Here is an 18,312-nt window from a genome sequence, read left to right as displayed (position 1 = left end):
CTGTTTAGAATACAGTTAAAAGCATCAGTCTGCACTATTAGAAAACCATTAAAACAACTCAGGTGGACCTATGGAAAAGCCAGGTAAGCCATTTTGATCAATGCCATAATGAAAAGATTCAATTAACATTCATTCATGCATCTCTTTATTTAGGCTATTTGCTTTATACTACCCTATTAATAAACCGCCATGTTGTAAAACCGAAAGCAAAGCATCCAGAAAAATTCATGTCTGGGGAGCCATATTCCATCAGGGACCTAGACCGCTAGCTGTGTTAGAAAATTAGTTCAAATTTCTTCAATATGATTGAATCGTTTCTTTGCAGTTTCTTTATTTACAACTTTTTTTTTCTATTTTCAGGGATTGGACAGCTGTTTTTACAAAGACACTATAGTAAAATTTAATCAGGTTCCATATGTAAAACAACACTTTAAAGGACCACATCGCTTCTTCCAAGGTAGATGCAGTATGTAGGCCTACTGTACCAACTGTGTGTGTGTGTGTGTGTGTGTGTGTGTGTGCACGTTCACTGCTGTGTGAATGTGTTGAACTTTTTTATCAATCTTGATGATTATAGAATAAATAGTAAAGTTAACACATTGCTTAAAGGTAACATAGTTTACCCCTTTTTTATGATTTAACATTATTATTATGGTTCTTCTGAGTGTGCCAGTTTAGGTTCAGTTCAAAAAACAATTCAGATTTTTTATTATGATGTGTTATAATGTGTCATTTTGGGGGCGTGTACACAGCTCGCTGTTTTACATTTACATTTAGTCATTTAGCAGACGCTTTTATCCAAAGCAACTTACAAATGAGGACAAGGAAGAAATTTTCACAACTATAAGAGCAACAATAAATAAGTGCTGTAGGCAAGTTTCAGGTGTGTAAAGTCTAAAAAGGAAAGCATTAGTAATGTAAGAATTTTTTTTGAGTACAGTTAGTGGTATAGCTAGAGGCAATTGCAGATTAGGAAGTGAAGTGGAGACTAAATAGTTGAGTTTTTAGTCGTTTCTTGAAGACAGCAAGTGACTCTGCCGTTCTGTTGCAGTTAGGGAGTTCATTCCACCAACTGGGCAGATTGAATGCGAGAGTTCGGGAAAGTGATTACTTCCCTCTTTGGGATGGAACCACGAGGCGAAGTTTATTCACAGAACGCAAGTTTCTTGAGGGCATATAAATCTGCAGAAGTGAGAGCAGATAAGAGGGAGCAAAGCCAAAGGTTGCTTTGTAGGCAAACATCAGAGCTTTGAATTTGATGCGAGCAGCAACTGGCAGCCAGTGCAAACGGGTGAGTAGCGGAGTGACATGTGCTCTTTTCAATTCATTAAAGACCACTCATGCTGCTGCGTTCTGGAGTAGCTGAAGGGGCGTATTGCTTCGCATGAAAATTAGTTTCAAATTCAGTCGGTCGGTGAGTAAATGAATATGATGAATGAGAACACACAGGCATGTGCGTATAGACATAAAATGTAATGTTGTACAGTAACGTGTCAATTGTTTGTTTCAGTTGTCTTTATTTGAATGGTTTCGTGAGGATGTGATGGTGTGCTTTATCTGGCTGATTCCTGCTGAAGTGGGCGGGTTGTGTGACGTTTGATTCGGGGGATGTTATGGGGCGGGGTTTGCGTGACGTGCTGCGAGCTACTAGCCCGACAGTGGAAACGCAACATGATTTCGGCCTCACTGCTTAACCTCCTGGGCAATTGCCCCGGCTCGTCCTGGCTCGCACTGGCCTCAGCTCACAGCCTAGAGGTCCAATGCACTATCCATTGCACCACAGAGCTCCTGCCTCTAGCACTGTTGCACAGAAAGCAATTTTTGGTACTCTCATACCATAAAAGCACAGCTCACTGCAGATAAAGTACTGCTGGGATTCATACATAGGATATTCTGTTTACTAGACAGGTGTTTTGACTAACTAAGCCACAAAACCAGACAGGGGGTAATTGTTTAATCGAAAAAAGAAACGGTAAAAACGATAGCACTGCATGTTTGAATGTCTAGACTTAAAAATTTTAAAGTCCAATTGGTTACGCATCACCATACCATGCTATATAATGCCATCGTCCAAAACCCTCTTAATAGTACAATATTAAAATTGTTTTATTATTTAATATATAATCAAGGTTTCCCTTCTTAAACCAATTAACTTCTCTCTATAAAGCTTCAAAAATTGCAACAAATGAACACTCCAATGAAACAATGTACAAATAAAATAAAAATGAAAATAAAACATTTACTTAAAACATTTCAAATTTTCCCAAAAGTCCAGTACAGGTGATGAACACTCAAAAAGATTCTTTTGCAAAACAACTAGGTTGCAAATTCAGTTCCAGAGATCCAGGATGTTGCACTTGTGAGTTTGTTGTAAATTTACACTCTTACCATGACGCTGAATAGGTTTCACTTTGTATCTTTCCAACGGGTGTATCCAAAAAATCCACTTAATGGGAGGCTCGCCAGTCCAACTCCACAATTAGACACGCACCGATGGAAGTTGAGACAATCCAAATCCAGAAAAGAGTTCACACTTCAATTAATTTGAATGCAGAGCAGATCACATTCAGCAACTGACTTTAATAGAACATCTCACCAATGAAAAACCAGAAGAAGATGCACAAGCAAACAAACAAAGGGGAGAAAAAAACCATTAGCATTTTACAGTGTATGCATTATCTCAGCTTAACACATTTGTAAATAAACAGCATTCTTGTCTCTCCTTTTTAAAATACCATCAGTCTGTAAATTGTTTTTTTCCTCAATTTTGACATGATGTTCCTCCTCTTTACTTCCCTCATTCTCTTCAATTAGGTCTGAAAAAAAAACATCAGTTTTCATTAAGTCTTAAAAACTCTCATCAAAAGTGGATATTCCAAAAAACAATTAACACATGATTAAGGGTAGATTAAATAAAAATAAAATAATGCATTTTTTGCTTTGATCTTGAACAGAGGCCAGGTTACCGGTCAGGTTTGAGACATGATCATCCAGACTCTAAAAGACCACGTCCGTCTTGTCAGCATTTTCTGCATCCTGACATGCTGGTTTTTGTTGTATATTTATTTCTTCTTCGATTTTTGTTATCGGGCAAATGTCTCTTACAATTAATTTTTGTGGCGCTGTATCTTAGCTGGTCAAAATGCCTTGTAAACAGGAGATCCTGGGCTCAAATCCCATCAGCGCCTTAGTTCAGGTGGTGCGTGTGCTTTTTTTATAGAGATTAACGAAATTAATTATAAAACTGTATAGCTTTGAGGCATAATGGATAGTGCGACAAAATGAGTTACATTTAAGAGCTCATCTGATTCACAACTAGTTGACTGCACACCCATGTTTTTAAGTTGTTTATCTCCCCCTCCATATTCTCCATTCCTCAAACCTATTGAGGATTTTTTTCCTGCCTGGAGATGAAAAGTGTATGACCGAAATCCAAACACATGTATACCCCTTCTCCAAGCTATAGCAGTTGATGCTTTTCGTGGCTGGATTTGCCATGCAAGGTGACATTTGCCCCACTGCTTGGCCACACCAAAACAGAAAAGAGAATGCAGTATAGCTGTTTTTTATTTATTTATTTATTTATGTATTTTCTGTAACTGTATTTAGTAAACACTTCTGTTGATGGTATATGTAGACCACATTTTCTGCAACTTTGTGTTGGTTGGGATGAACACTGTGTACGCTGTTTTTGTGAGGAAAATACAGTAAAATATATTTGGTATTTGTTTGTTTTGTATTAAAACAATTTTCGAAAAATTTTACAATGCACTTCTGTAGGTCTATGTACTGTCTGTAGTAAGTGTAACACTGAACAGAAGAAGGCTTACAGAAAGTCATTATGATGAATAGAGAAGAAGTGGTCATAGTGTTTTACATTAAGCACATTAGTGTTCAACTGATCTTATGAATATCTATTAATGTGATGGCTTGTGTGTGTCATTTGAAAACAAAATACCTTTTTGAGAAGAAATCACATTGTTTTGAACTTATAATTTCATTTTGCATAAGAATTGAAGAGTTTTGCCCAATGTGTGTGTGTCTTGTGATTTGTGTGTAGAGTTCTGACAATATGAGACATGCTTTCAGAAAATGTGTGTAAACAACTGGAAAAAACTGTAAACAACCTCTTTGGTTGTCATTTTAAGACCTCCAGGAACAAGTTTGGTGACCCCTGGCTTAAAAGCATAGTTTTCTCAGACAGCAAATTTACAGGGCAACACTATATGCTGAATGGCTCAACCGAAATTTTAACCTGTTATTTCTCACGGAATGAACGAGAATCATACTCCTAGACAAGCAAGCCACTATGCAAAGTAATGTTTTGTGGCGACACTATATGCTGGCAAACTGAAATTCTTCGAAAGACATTTTTATGAAAGACATAATGTGCTGTAAAACGCAGGACACCTGCAAGGTCTCATCCGGTAATTGAACCTGGGACCTCTCACACCCAAAGCGAGAATCACACCCCTAGACCAATGAGCCACTAAAGTGATAGGATTTCACATGGCGTCAGAAGCATCAAATAGTCAGAAATCTTTCTCTAAAGGGAATCAAGGGCACCCTAAGCGAGATTCATACCCCTAGACCAACAAACCACAAAAGCTTGAATATTTCACAAGACTTCAGAAGCAACATATGGTCAGAAATCCTTATCTAACAAACATTGAAGCAGGGCTTTTGCTTCATTTGGACCCAGGACTTCTACAATGGTTCGTCCAGGATTTGAAAACGGGACCTCTCGCACCTTATGCGAGAATCAAGCGCGTAGACCAACAAGCTACTGCAAAACAGCCACTTTACATGGCAATACTATCTGCTGACAAACTGGAATTCTTCAAAAGACATTTTTACGAAAGACATAATGCCCTGTAAAACACTAGACAACTGCAACGGCTCATCTGGAATATGAACAAAGGACCTCTCGCACACGAAGCAAGAATCATGCCCCTATACCAACGAGCCACTGCAAAACAGCCACTTTAGATGGCAACACTATCTGCTGACCAACCGGCATTCTCAGAAAAAAGGCCTCTGTGTAAGCCACAACGACCTTACAAAACAGCAGACAACTGTAAGGGCTCAACCGAAATTTGAATCTGGGATTTTTCATTGCATGAACGAAAATCATACTCCTAGACCAGCAAGCCACTATGCAAAGGAATGTTTTATGTGGCGACACTATCTGCTGACAAACTGGAATTCTTCGAAAGACATTTTTATGAAAGACATAATGTCCTGTAAAACTCAGGGCACCTGCAAGGGCTAATCCAGTAATTGAACTCGGGTCTTCTCGCAACCGAAGCGAGAATCATACCCATAGACCAACGAGCCACTAAATTAAGAGGATTTCACATGGCGTCAGAAGCATCAGATAGTCAGAAATCTTTCTCTATCTAATCAAGGGCACCCTAAGCGAGAATCATACGCCTAGACCAACGAGCCACAAAAGCATGATTATTTCACAAGACATTAGAAGCAACAGATGGACCAGAAATCCTTATCTAACAAACATTAAAGCAGGGCTTTTGCTTCATTTGGACCTAGGACTTCTGCAAGGGTTTGTCCAGGATTTGAAGCCGGACCTCTCGCACCTTAAAATGAGAATCATACCCCCAAACCAACTAGCTACTGTAACAGCCACTTTATATGGCAAAACTATCTACTGACAAACCGGCATTCTCAGAAAAAAGGCCTTTGTGTAAGCCACAAAGCCCTTACAAAACAGCAGACAACTGTAAGGGCTCAACCGAAATTTGAATCTGGGATTTCTCACGGCATGAACGAGAATAATAGTCTTAGACAACCAAACCACTATGCAAAGGAATGTTTTATGCGCCGACACTATCTGCTGACAAACTGGAATTCTTCGAAAAATGTTTTTTATGAAAGCCATAATGCCCTGTAAAACAACAAAATAACCACAAGGGCTCGTCCGGGATTTGAACCCGGGACCTCTCGCACCCTAAGCGATAATCATACCCCTAGACCAACGAGCCAGTAAATTGAGAGAATTTCACATGGCGTCAGAAGCATCAGATTGTCAGAAATCTTTGTCAAACGAATCAAGGGCACCCTAAGCGAGAATCATACCCCTAGACCAACGAGCCACTGCAGAACAGTAACTTTATATGGCAACACTATCAGCTGACGAACTGGCATTCTCAGAAAAAAGGCCTCTGTGTAAGCCACAACGCCCTTACATAACAGCAGACAACTGTAAGGGCTCAACCGAAATTTGAATCTGGGATTTCTCACGGCATGAACGAGAATAATAGTCTTAGACAACCAAACCACTATGTAAAGGAATGTTTTATGTGCCCACACTATCTGCTGACAAACTGGAATTCTTCGAAAAATGTTTTTTATGAAAGCCATAATGCCCTGTAAAACAACAAAATAACTGCAAGGGCTCATCCGGGATTTGAACCTGGAACCTCTCGCACCTTAAGCGAGAATCATACCCCTAGACCAACGAGCCACAAAAGCTTGAATATTTCACAAGACATCTGAAGCAACAGATGGTCAGAAATCCTTATCTAACAAACATTGAAGCAGGGCTTTTGCTTCATTTGGACCCAGGACTTCTGCAATGGTTCGTCAAGGATTTGAAAACGGGACCACTCGCACCTTTTGCGAGAATCAAGCCCGTAGACCAACGAGCAACTGCAAAACAGCCACTTTACAAGGCAACACTATCTGCTGACAAACCGACATTCTCAGAAAAAAGGCCTCTGTGTAAGCCACAACGCCCTTATAAAACAAAAGACAACTGTAAGGGTTCAACTGAAATTTGAACCTAGGATTTCTCATGGCATGAACGAGAATCAAACTCCTAGAACAGCAAGCCACTATGCAAGAAATATTTTATGTGGCGACACTATCTGCTGACAAACTGGAATTCTTCGAAAAACGTTTTTTATGAAAGCCATAATGCCCTGTAAAACAACAGAATAACTGCAAGAACTCGTCTGGGATTTAAACCCGGGACCTCTCACACCCTAAGCGAGAATCATACCCCTAGACCAACGAGCCTCAAAAGCTTGAATATTTCACAAGACATCAGAAGCAACAGATGGTCAGAAATCCTTATTTAACAAACAATGAAGCAGGGCTTTTGCTTCATTTGGACCCGGGACTTCTGCAATGGTTCGTCCAGGATTTGAAAACGAGACCTCTCGCATCTTAAGCGAGAATTATGCCCGTAGACCAACGAGCAACTGCAAAACAGCCACTTTACATGGCAACACTATCTGCTGACAAACCGGCATTCTCAGAAAAAAGGCCTCTGTGTAAGCCACAACGCCCTTACAAAACAAAAGACAACAGTAAGGGTTCAACTGAAATTTGAACCTAGGATTTCTCATGGCATGAACGAGAATCAAACTCCTAGAACAGCAAGCCACTATGCAAGAAATATTTTATGTGGCGACACTATCTGCTGACAAATTGGAAATCTTTGAAAGACATTTTAATGAAAGACATAATGCCCTGTAAAACACAGTACACTTGCAAGGGCTAATCCAGGAACTGAACCCGGGTCCTCTCTCAACCGAAGCGAGAATCATACCCATAGACCAATGAGCCACTAAATTGAGAGAATTTCACAAGACGTCAGATGGTCAGAAATCTTTCTCTAACGAATCAAGGGCACCCTAAGTGAGAATCATACCCCTAGACCACCGAGCCACTGCAAAGCAGCAACTTTATATGGCAACACTATCTGCTGACAAACTGGCATTCTCAGAAAAAAGGCCTCTGTGTAAGCCACAACAACCTTACAAAACAGCAGACAAGTGTAAGGGCTCAACCGAAATCTGAATCTGGGATTTCTCATTGCATGAACGAAAATCATACGCCTAGACCAGCAAGCCACTATGCAAAGGAATGTTTTATGTGGCGACACTATCTGCTGACAAACTGGAATTCTTCGAAAGACATTTTAATGAAAGTCATAGTGCCCTGTAAAACACATGATACCTGCAAGGGCTCGTCCGGGATATGAACCCAGGACCTCTCTCACCCAAAGCGAGAATCATACCCCTAGGCCAACGAGCCACTACATTGATAAAACTTCACATGGCGTCAGAACCATCAGATAGTCAGAAAACTTTCTCTAACGAATCAATGGCACCCTAAGCGAGAATCATACCCCTAAACCAACTAGCTACTGTAACAGCCACTTTACATGGCAAAACTATCTGCTGATGAACTGGCATCCTCAGAAAAAAGGCCTCTGTGTAAGCCCGTAGACCTTACAAAACAGCAGACAAATGTAAGGGCTCAACCGAAATTTGAATCTGGGATTTCTCATTGCATGAACGAAAATCATACTCCTAGACCAGCAAGCCACTATGCAAAGGAATGTTTTATGTGGCGACACTATCTGCTGACAAACTGGAATTCTTCGAAAGACATTTTAATGAAAGTCATAGTGCCCTGTAAAACACATGACACCTGCAAGGGCTCATCCGGGATTTGAACCCGGGACCTCTCACACCCAAAGCGAGAATCATACCCCTAGACCAACGAGCCACTACTATGATAAAATTTCACATGGCGTCAGAAGCATCAGATAGTCAGAAAACTTTCTCTGACGAATCAAGGGCACCCTAAGCCAGAATCATACCCCTAGACCAACAAGCCACTGCAAAACAGTAACTTTACATGGCAACACTATCTGCTGACAAACCGGCATTCTCAGAAAAAGGCCTCTGTGTAAGCCACAACGCCCTTACAAAACAAAAGACAACTGTAAGGGTTCAACTGAAATGTGAACCTAGGATTTCTCATGGCATGAACGAGAATCATACTCCTAGACCAGCAAGCCACTATGCAAGAAATATTTTATGTGGCGACACTATCTGCTGACAATTTGCAATTCTTTGAAAGACGTTTTTACGAAAGATATAATGCCCTGTAAAACACAGTACACCTGCAAGGGCTCATCCGAGAATTGAACCCGGGTCCTCTCGCAATCGAAGCGAGAATCATACAGATAGACCAATGAACCACTAAATTGAGACAATTTCACAAGGCGTCAGATAGTCAGAAATCTTTCCCTAACGAATCAAGGGCACCCTAAGTGAGAATCATACCCATAGACCACCGAGCCACTGCAAAACAGCAACTTTATATGGCAACACTATCTGCTGACGAACTGGCATTCTCAGAAAAAAGGCCTCTGTGTAAGCCACAACGACCTTACAAAACAGCAGACAACTGTAAGGGTTCAACTGAAATTTGAACCTAGGATTTCTCATGGCATGAACGAGAATCAAACTCCTAGAACAGCAAGCCACTATGCAAGAAATACTTTATGTGGCGACACTATCTGCTGACAAATTGGAAATCTTTGAAAGACGTTTTTCCGAAAGACATAATGCCCTGTAAAACACAGTACACCTGCAAGGGCTAATCCAGGAACTGAACCCGTGTCCTCTCGCAACCGAAGCGAGAATCATACCCATAGACCAATGAGCCACTAAATTGAGAGAATTTCACAAGATGTCAGATGGTCAGAAATCTTTCTCTAACGAATCAAGGGCATCCTAAGTGAGAATCATACCCCTAGACCACCGAGCCACTGCAAAACAGCAACTTTATATGGCAACACTATCTGCTGACAAACTGGCATTCTCAGAAAAAAGGCCTCTGTGTAAGCCACAACAACCTTACAAAACAGCAGACAAGTGTAAGGGCTCAACCGAAATCTGAATCTGGGATTTCTCATTGCATGAACGAAAATCATACGCCTAGACCAGCAAGCCACTATGCAAAGGAATGTTTTATGTGGCGACACTATCTGCTGACAAACTGGAATTCTTCGAAAGACATTTTAATGAAAGTCATAGTGCCCTGTAAAACACATGATACCTGCAAGGGCTTGTCCGGGATATGAACCCGGGACATCTCTCAAACAAAGCGAGAATCATACCCCTAGGCCAACGAGCCACTACATTGATAAAACTTCACATGGCGTCAGAACCATCAGATAGTCAGAAAACTTTCTCTAACGAATCAATGGCACCCTAAGCGAGAATCATACCCCTAAACCAACTAGCTACTGTAACAGCCACTTTACATGGCAAAACTATCTGCTGATGAACTGGCATTCTCAGAAAAAAGGCCTCTGTGTAAGCCCGTAGACCTTACAAAACAGCAGACAAATGTAAGGGCTCAACCGAAATTTGAATCTGGGATTTCTCATTGCATGAACGAAAATCATACTCCTAGACCAGCAAGCCACTATGCAAAGGAATGTTTTATGTGGTGACACAATCTGCTGACAAACTGGAATTCTTCGAAAGACATTTTAATGAAAGTCATAGTGCCCTGTAAAACACATGACACCTGCAAGCGCTCGTCCGGGATTTGAACCCGGGACCTCTCACACCCAAAGCAAGACTCATACCCCTAGACAAACGAGCCACAAAAGGTTGAATATTTCACAAGACATCTGAAGCAACAGATGGTCAGAAATCCTTATCTAACAAACATTGAAGCAGGGCTTTTGCTTCATTTGGACCCAGGACTTCTGCAATGGTTCGTCCAGGATTTGAAAACAGGACCTCTCGCACCTTATGCAAGAATCAAGCCCGTAGACCAACGAGCAACTGCAAAACAGCCACTTTACATGGCAACACTATCTGCTGACAAACCGGCATTCCCAGAAAAAAAGGCCTCTGTGTAAGCCACAACGCCCTTACAAAACAAAAGACAACTGTAAGGGTTCAACTGAAATTTGAACCTAGGATTTCTCATGGCATGAACGAGAATCAAACTCCTAGAACAGCAAGCCACTATGCAAGAAATATTTTATGTGGCGACACTATCTGCTGACAAACTGGAATTCTTCGAAAAACGTTTTTTATGAAAGCCATAATGCCCTGTAAAACAACAGAATAACTGCAAGAACTCGTCTGGGATTTAAACCCGGGACCTCTCACACCCTAAGCGAGATTCATACCCCTAGACCAACGAGCCACAAAAGTTTGAATATTTCACAAGACATCAGAAGCAACAGATGGTCAGAAATCCTTATCTAACAAACATTGAAGCAGGGCTTTTGCTTCATTTGGACCCGGGACTTCTGCAATGGTTCGTCCAGGATTTGAAAACGGGAGCTCTCGCACCTTATGCGAGAATCATGCCCGTAGACCAACGAGCAACTGCAAAACAGCCACTTTACATGGCAACACTATCTGCTGACAAACCGGCATTCTCAGAAAAAAAGGCCTCTGTGTAAGCAACAACGCCCTTACAAAACAAAAGACAACTGTAAGGGTTCAACTGAAATTTGAACCTAGGATTTCTCATGGCATGAACGAGAATCAAACTCCTAGACCAGCAAGCCACTATGCAAAGGAATGTTTTATGTGGCGACACTATCTGCTGACAAACTGGAATTCTTCGAAAGACATTTTAATGAAAAACATAGTGCCCTGTAAAACACATAACACCTTTAAGGGCTCGTCCGGGATTTGAACCCGGGACCTCTCACACCCGAAGCGAGAATCATACCCCTAGACCAACGAGCCACTGCAAAACAGTAACTTTATATGGCAACACTATCAGCTGACGAACTGGCATTCTCAGAAAAAAGGCCTCTGTGTAAGCCACAACGCCCTTACAAAACAGCAGACAACTGTAAGGGCTCAATCGAAATTTGAATCTGGGATTTCTCACGGCATGAACGAGAATCATAGTCCTAGACAACCAAACCACTATGCAAAGGAATGCTTTATGTGCCGACACTATCTGCTGACAAACTGGAATTCTTCGAAAAACGTTTTTTTTGAAAGCCATAATGCCCTGTAAAACAAAAGAATAACTGCAAGGGCTCGTCCAGGATTTGAACCCGGGACCTCTCGCACCCTAAGCGAGAATCATACCCCTAGACCAACGAGCCACAAAAGCTTGAATATTTTACAAGACATCAGAAGGAACAGATGGTCAGAAATCCTTATCTAACAAACATTGAAGCAGGGCTTTTGCCTCATTTGGACCCGGGACTTCTGCATAGGTTCGTCCAGGATTTGAAAACGAGACCTCTCGCATCTTAAGCGAGAATCATGCCCGTAGACCAACGAGCAACTGCAAAACAGCCACTTTACATGGCAACACTATCTGCTGACAAACCGGCATTCTCAGAAAAAAGGCCTCTGTGTAAGCCACAACGCCCTTACAAAACAAAAGACAACTGTAAGGGTTCAACTGAAATTTGAACCTAGGATTTCTCATGGCATGAACGAGAATCAAACTCCTAGAACAGCAAGCCACTATGCAAGAAATATTTTATGTGGCGACACTATCTGCTGACAAATTAGAAATCTTTGAAAGACGTTTTTCCGAAAGACATAATGCCCTGTAAAACACAGTACACCTGCAAGGGCTAATCCAGGAACTGAACCCGGGTCCTCTCGCAACCGAAGCGAGAATCATACCCATAGACCAATGAGCCACTAAATTGAGAGAATTTCACAAGACGTCAGATGGTCAGAAATCTTTCTCTAACGAATCAAGGTCACCCTAAGTGAGAATCATACCCCTAGACCACCGAGCCACTGCAAAACAGCAACTTTATATGGCAACACTATCTGCTGACAAACTGGCATTCTCAGAAAAAAGGCCTCTGTGTAAGCCACAACAACCTTACAAAACAGCAGACAAGTGTAAGGGCTCAACCGAAATCTGAATCTGGGATTTCTCATTGCATGAACGAAAATCATACGCCTAGACCAGCAAGCCACTATGCAAAGGAATGTTTTATGTGGCGACACTATCTGCTGACAAACTGGAATTCTTCGAAAGACATTTTAATGAAAGTCATAGTGCCCTGTAAAACACATGATACCTGCAAGGGCTCGTCCGGGATATGAACCCGGGACCTCTCTCAACCAAATCGAGAATCATACCCCTAGGCCAACGAGCCACTACATTGATAAAACTTCACATGGCGTCAGAACCATCAGATAGTCAGAAAACTTTCTCTAACGAATCAATGGCACCCTAAGCGAGAATCATACCCCTAAACCAACTAGCTACTGTAACAGCCACTTTACATGGCAAAACTATCTGCTGATGAACTGGCATTCTCAGAAAAAAGGCCTCTGTGTAAGCCCGAAAACCTTACAAAACAGCAGACAAATGTAAGGGCTCAACCGAAATTTGAATCTGGGATTTCTCATTGCATGAACGAAAATCATACTCCTAGACCAGCAAGCCACTATGCAAAGGAATGTTTTATGTGGCGACACAATCTGCTGACAAACTGGAATTCTTCGAAAGACATTTTAATGAAAGTCATAGTGCCCTGTAAAACACATGACACCTGCAAGGGCTCGTCCGGGATTTGAACCCGGGACCTCTCACACCCAAAGCGAGAATCATAACCCTAGACCAACGAGCCACTACTGTGATAAAATTTCACATGGCGTCAGAAGAATCAGATAGTCAGAAAACTTTCTCTGACGGATCAAGGGCACCCTAAGCCAGAATCATACCCCTAGACCAACAAGCCACTGCAAAACAGTAACTTTACATGGCAACACTATCTGCTGACAAACCGGCATTCTCAGAAAAAGGCCTCTGTGTAAGCCACAACGCCCTTACAAAACAAAAGACAACTGTAAGGGTTCAACTGAAATGTGAACCTAGGATTTCTCATGGCATGAACGAGAATCATACTCCTAGACCAGCAAGCCACTATGCAAGAAATATTTTATGTGGCGACACTATCTGCTGACAATTTGCAATTCTTTGAAAGACGTTTTTACGAAAGATATAATGCCCTGTAAAACACAGTACACCTGCAAGGGCTCATCCGAGAATTGAACCCGGGTCCTCTCGCAATCGAAGCGAGAATCATACAGATAGACCAATGAACCACTAAATTGAGAGAATTTCACAAGGCGTCAGATAGTCAGAAATCTTTCCCTAACGAATCAAGGGCACCCTAAGTGAGAATCATACCCCTAGACCACCGAGCCACTGCAAAACAGCAACTTTATATGGCAACACTATCTGCTGACGAACTGGCATTCTCAGAAAAAAGGCCTCTGTGTAAGCCACAACGACCTTACAAAACAGCAGACAACTGTAAGGGCTCAACCGAAATTTGAATCTGGGATTTTTCATTGCATGAACGAAAGTCATACTCCTAGACCAGCAAGCCACTATGCAAAGGAATGTTTTATGTGGCGACACTATCTGCTGACAAACTGGAATTCTTCGAAAAATGTTTTTTATGAAAGCCATAATGCCCTGTAAAACAACAAAATAACTGCAAGGGCTCGTCCGGGATATGAACCCGGGACCTCTCGCACCCTAAGCGAGAATCATACCCCTAGACCAACAAGCCACAAAAGCTTGAATATTTCACAAGACATCTGAAGCAACAGATGGTCAGAAATCCTTATCTAACAAACATTGAAGCAGGGCTTTTGCTTCATTTGGACCCGGGACTTCTGCAATGGTTCGTCCAGGATTTGAAAACGGGACCTCTCGCACCTTATGCGAGAATCAAGCCCGTAGACCAACGAGCAACTGCAAAACAGCCACTTTACATGGCAACACTATCTGCTGACAAACCGGCATTCTCAGAAAAAAGGCCTCTGTGTAAGCCACAACGCCCTTACAAAACAAAAGACAACTGTAAGGGTTCAACTGAAATTTGAACCTAGGATTTCTCATGGCATGAACGAGAATCAAACTCCTAGAACAGCAAGCCACTATGCAAGAAATACTTTATGTGGCGACACTATCTGCTGACAAATTGGAAATCTTTGAAAGACGTTTTTCCGAAAGACATAATGCCCTGTAAAACACAGTACACCTGCAAGGGCTAATCCAGGAACTGAACCCGTGTCCTCTCGCAACCGAAGCGAGAATCATACCCATAGACCAATGAACCACTAAATTGAGAGAATTTCACAAGACGTCAGATGGTCAGAAATCTTTCTCTAACGAATCAAGGGCATCCTAAGTGAGAATCATACCCCTAGACCACCGAGCCACTGCAAAACAGCAACTTTATATGGCAACACTATCTGCTGACGAACTGGCATTCTCAGAAAAAAGGCCTCTGTGTAAGCCACAACAACCTTACAAAACAGCAGACAAGTGTAAGGGCTCAACCGAAATCTGAATCTGGGATTTCTCATTGCATGAACGAAAATCATACGCCTAGACCAGCAAGCCACTATGCAAAGGAATGTTTTATGTGGCGACACTATCTGCTGACAAACTGGAATTCTTCGAAAGACATTTTAATGAAAGTCATAGTGCCCTGTAAAACACATGATACCTGCAAGGGCTTGTCCGGGATATGAACCCGGGACCTCTCTCAACCAAAGCGAGAATCATACCCCTAGGCCAACGAGCCACTACATTGATAAAACTTCACATGGCGTCAGAACCATCAGATAGTCAGAAAACTTTCTCTAACGAATCAATGGCACCCTAAGCGAGAATCATACCCCTAAACCAACTAGCTACTGTAACAGCCACTTTACATGGAAAAACTATCTGCTGATGAACTGGCATTCTCAGAAAAAAGGCCTCTGTGTAAGCCCGTAGACCTTACAAAACAGCAGACAAATGTAAGGGCTACACCGAAATTTGAATCTGGGATTTCTCATTGCATGAACGAAAATCATACTCCTAGACCAGCAAGCCACTATGCAAAGGAATGTTTTATGTGGTGACACAATCTGCTGACAAACTGGAATTCTTCGAAAGACATTTTAATGAAAGTCATAGTGCCCTGTAAAACACATGACACCTGCAAGCGCTCGTCCGGGATTTGAACCCGGGACCTCTCACACCCAAAGCAAGACTCATACCCCTAGACAAACGAGCCACAAAAGGTTGAATATTTCACAAGACATCTGAAGCAACAGATGGTCAGAAATCCTTATCTAACAAACATTGAAGCAGGGCTTTTGCTTCATTTGGACCCAGGACTTCTGCAATGGTTCGTCCAGGATTTGAAAACAGGACCACTCGCACCTTTTGCGAGAATCAAGCCCGTAGACCAACGAGCAACTGCAAAACAGCCACTTTACAAGGCAACACTATCTGCTGACAAACCGACATTCTCAGAAAAAAGGCCTCTGTGTAAGCCACAACGCCCTTATAAAACAAAAGACAACTGTAAGGGTTCAACTGAAATTTGAACCTAGGATTTCTCATGGCATGAACGAGAATCAAACTCCTAGAACAGCAAGCCACTATGCAAGAAATATTTTATGTGGCGACACTATCTGCTGACAAACTGGAATTCTTCGAAAAACGTTTTTTATGAAAGCCATAATGCCCTGTAAAACAACAAAATAACTGCAAGAACTCGTCTGGGATTTAAACCCGGGACCTCTCACACCCTAAGCGAGATTCATACCCCTAGACCAACGAGCCACAAAAGTTTGAATATTTCACAAGACATCAGAAGCAACAGATGGTCAGAAATCCTTATCTAACAAACATTGAAGCAGGGCTTTTGCTTCATTTGGACCCGGGACTTCTGCAATGGTTCGTCCAGGATTTGAAAACGGGAGCTCTCGCACCTTATGCGAGAATCATGCCCGTAGACCAACGAGCAACTGCAAAACAGCCACTTTACATGGCAACACTATCTGCTGACAAACCGGCATTCTCAGAAAAAAAGGCCTCTGTGTAAGCAACAACGCCCTTACAAAACAAAAGACAACTGTAAGGGTTCAACTGAAATTTGAACCTAGGATTTCTCATGGCATGAACGAGAATCAAACTCCTAGACCAGCAAGCCACTATGCAAAGGAATGTTTTATGTGGCGACACTATCTGCTGACAAACTGGAATTCTTCGAAAGACATTTTAATGAAAAACATAGTGCCCTGTAAAACACATAACACCTTTAAGGGCTCGTCCGGGATTTGAACCCGGGACCTCTCACACCCGAAGCGAGAATCATACCCCTAGACCAATGAGCCACTGCAAAACAGTAACTTTATATGGCAACACTATCAGCTGACGAACTGGCATTCTCAGAAAAAAGGCCTCTGTGTAAGCCACAACGCCCTTACAAAACAGCAGACAACTGTAAGGGCTCAATCGAAATTTGAATCTGGGATTTCTCACGGCATGAACGAGAATCATAGTCCTAGACAACCAAACCACTATGCAAAGGAATGCTTTATGTGCCGACACTATCTGCTGACAAACTGGAATTCTTCGAAAAACGTTTTTTTTGAAAGCCATAATGCCCTGTAAAACAAAAGAATAACTGCAAGGGCTCGTCCGGGATTTGAACCCGGGACCTCTCGCACCCTAAGCGAGAATCATACCCCTAGACCAACGAGCCACAAAAGCTTGAATATTTTACAAGACATCAGAAGGAACAGATGGTCAGAAATCCTTATCTAACAAACATTGAAGCAGGGCTTTTGCTTCATTTGGACCCGGGACTTCTGCAATGGTTCGTCCAGGATTTGAAAACGAGACCTCTCGCATCTTAAGCGAGAATCATGCCCGTAGACCAACGAGCAACTGCAAAACAGCCACTTTACATGGCAACACTATCTGCTGACAAACCGGCATTCTCAGAAAAAAGGCCTCTGTGTAAGCCACAACGCCTTTACAAAACAAAAGACAACTGTAAGGGTTCAACTGAAATTTGAACCTAGGATTTCTCATGGCATGAACGAGAATCAAACTCCTAGAACAGCAAGCCACTATGCAAGAAATATTTTATGTGGCGACACTATCTGCTGACAAATTGGAAATCTTTGAAAGACGTTTTTCCGAAAGACATAATGCCCTGTAAAACACAGTACACCTGCAAGGGCTAATCCAGGAACTGAACCCGGGTCCTCTCGCAACCGAAGCGAGAATCATACCCATAGACCAATGAGCCACTAAATTGAGAGAATTTCACAAGACGTCAGATGGTCAGAAATCTTTCTCTAACGAATCAAGGTCACCCTAAGTGAGAATCATACCCCTAGACCACCGAGCCACTGCAAAACAGCAACTTTATATGGCAACACTATCTGCTGACAAACTGGCATTCTCAGAAAAAAGGCCTCTGTGTAAGCCACAACAACCTTACAAAACAGCAGACAAGTGTAAGGGCTCAACCGAAATCTGAATCTGGGATTTCTCATTGCATGAACGAAAATCATACGCCTAGACCAGCAAGCCACTATGCAAAGGAATGTTTTATGTGGCGACACTATCTGCTGACAAACTGGAATTCTTCGAAAGACATTTTAATGAAAGTCATAGTGCCCTGTAAAACACATGATACCTGCAAGGGCTCGTCCGGGATAT

At 42.0% G+C, this 18,312-nt stretch overlaps 5 non-coding genes across 5 annotated transcripts; all 5 read right to left on the bottom strand.

Moving 5' to 3' along the window:
* Positions 1 to 5,930: 5,930 nt before the first annotated feature.
* On the bottom strand, positions 5,931 to 6,002 carry trnap-agg (transfer RNA proline (anticodon AGG)). Its single transcript has one exon. It is a non-coding gene; the product is annotated as a tRNA-Pro (tRNA).
* A 2,464-nt stretch (positions 6,003 to 8,466) lies between these two features.
* trnap-ugg (transfer RNA proline (anticodon UGG)) lies at positions 8,467 to 8,538 on the bottom strand. Its single transcript has one exon. It is a non-coding gene; the product is annotated as a tRNA-Pro (tRNA).
* A 2,933-nt stretch (positions 8,539 to 11,471) lies between these two features.
* Positions 11,472 to 11,543, bottom strand: trnap-cgg (transfer RNA proline (anticodon CGG)). Its single transcript has one exon. It is a non-coding gene; the product is annotated as a tRNA-Pro (tRNA).
* Positions 11,544 to 16,901: 5,358 nt separating this feature from the next.
* Positions 16,902 to 16,973, bottom strand: trnap-cgg (transfer RNA proline (anticodon CGG)). The gene has a single exon. It is a non-coding gene; the product is annotated as a tRNA-Pro (tRNA).
* Positions 16,974 to 17,272: 299 nt separating this feature from the next.
* Positions 17,273 to 17,344, bottom strand: trnap-agg (transfer RNA proline (anticodon AGG)). Its single transcript has one exon. It is a non-coding gene; the product is annotated as a tRNA-Pro (tRNA).
* Positions 17,345 to 18,312: the final 968 nt, after the last annotated feature.

Source organism: Danio rerio, chromosome 4 (genome assembly GCF_052040795.2).
Source record: "Danio rerio strain M-AB ecotype USA chromosome 4, GRCz13ab, whole genome shotgun sequence".
Classification (NCBI taxonomy): Eukaryota; Metazoa; Chordata; class Actinopteri; order Cypriniformes; family Danionidae; genus Danio; species Danio rerio.
This window is presented reverse-complemented; position numbering and strand designations above follow the sequence as displayed.